Consider the following 1,875-nt stretch of genomic DNA (forward strand, 5'->3'; position numbering starts at 1 on the left):
ATTCTTGATCCAAAGCATTTTGTAGTTTTCTATTACCAAAGATATTAATCTTTTGTAGTGTGTATGTTATATGATATTCCCACATCGATTTTTATAGTGGCTTATTTTATTTCTCTCACTTACTGATGCCAATTGTAGGCTACTAAATATAATAATCCAGTACATAAGTGTGCACACCTCACCACTGCTCCAGTTCCAGAAACCACACAGTGTTCTGCCTTTTCTGGTTTTAGAAATGCATACACTACAGTATTGGTACAATATCCCCACTGGAAAAGGATATAATTTCACATTAACGTAAATGTAGGACAGATAAATTGTTATATAATTATATAAATTGTTAACACACTCAAAAAGAACCATCAAGTTTTGATTCTCTTACTTTTTCAAACTTGTTACTTTCTGTTTCTCCTACTTACAATTATCTTACAGGCATTATTGAATACATATAAATGAGAAATGGCTTATAACATAAGAACACTGAAATCAAACACGAAATTATGACTGTGAATCTGCAGAGGGGGGATCTTGCCTTGTAGTCGGGCCGGATGTTTGCAAAGTAGATGAAGAGTCTACCGCCATCGCAATCCTCAGTCTCCTCCTTCCATGAGCAGGAGGAGAGTTTCTGACCTGGCACCTTTAGTGTGCGTAGATGCTGCAATTATGTCACCCCAGAAATTTAACATTGTTGATGACTACTCATGACTAAAAAAGAATTGCAAAGTATCAAATATACCGTCTATAGATATTGAATTATTGTATTTTTTAGCTTTTTTATTTGCCCTAATAAAATCTACCACACGACTGAAACATGAATACTCCGAAAACTCATATAGATACTAAATCTAATCCTGCATATAATAACATTAATGTATTTTCATAGTGTGACGCTATTATGAATTGCATTGAAAACACTACGAAAATGTTTCCTATAGGAACTCCAAACATTGAATACTTGTATACTCGTGTGACCTTTTTCTGTAGTCAGCGTGAACTTACCTCCCCATACGGTGTATAGAACTGAACGACATTGACGTTCTTGTCTGCTCCTGCGTAGCGCTGTGACCCACCAATGGCCAACACACTACCCATGTGGTTCCAGTTCAACACAGTCACAATCATGCCCGTATCCAGCAGTACAGGCTCTGTTATACAGTCAATGATGTCATGCATGTGAGGGAAATATAAAGTAGTTCTGGCACAGATTTATGAAACGATATAGATTGTTTTTTATTCCAAGAAATAATCATGAGCAACAAACAGTATACATACCAGTATACAATATGCATGTCATTTATATATTAAAATAATACCAATATATAATTTAATATATGAAACATTAAATGAAAAGGAAACATGTAGGCCATTTACCGTCATCCCCTTCGAACCTCATGATCTGGCAGCGCGCCATTCTCATAACAAATAGCCAGGCATGGGCATACGGATTCACGTAGCCTTCGCCGACCACTGTACCAATGTATTCGCGCAAGATGAATGGCGCCTGTCACGTTGGTTAGGCAGTAGATCTCCAATTTTCTCTGTAAGTTTCAATGATGAGATTTATTAACTGAAATGATGTATCACATGATTTTTACCCTTATTCAAATGAATATATATATTAAATAACAAAAAGTGAACTGCATAAAATCAACAAACCATGACGTATCGAATGTTTAGCTCCCACGTCATAACCTAATTCCGATTTTAGCAACTAATAGAGTAAACAGAAATTATATTGTTAAGCAGTTTTCCTTACAGTATTCATAACAGTATATGTACTTACAACGATGATTCCCATGTTGTCATATATTGCACCTTCCATTTGTGAGACCAACACGCAGAAGTTTACTATCTGGTGACACTAAAATGTATGAC

General features: G+C 35.7%; 1 long non-coding RNA gene across 1 annotated transcript; it reads right to left on the bottom strand.

Moving 5' to 3' along the window:
* Positions 1-604: 604 nt before the first annotated feature.
* Positions 605-1,405, bottom strand: LOC106813200. Its single transcript, XR_001394439.1, has 3 exons — positions 1,372-1,405; positions 1,000-1,145; positions 605-655 (listed from the first exon to the last, which is right to left on the bottom strand). It is a non-coding gene; the product is annotated as an uncharacterized LOC106813200 (long non-coding RNA).
* Positions 1,406-1,875: the final 470 nt, after the last annotated feature.

The sequence above is a fragment of the Priapulus caudatus genome, unplaced genomic scaffold, assembly GCF_000485595.1.
Source record: "Priapulus caudatus unplaced genomic scaffold, Priapulus_caudatus-5.0.1 Scaffold738, whole genome shotgun sequence".
NCBI lineage: Eukaryota > Metazoa > Priapulida > Priapulimorpha > Priapulimorphida > Priapulidae > Priapulus > Priapulus caudatus.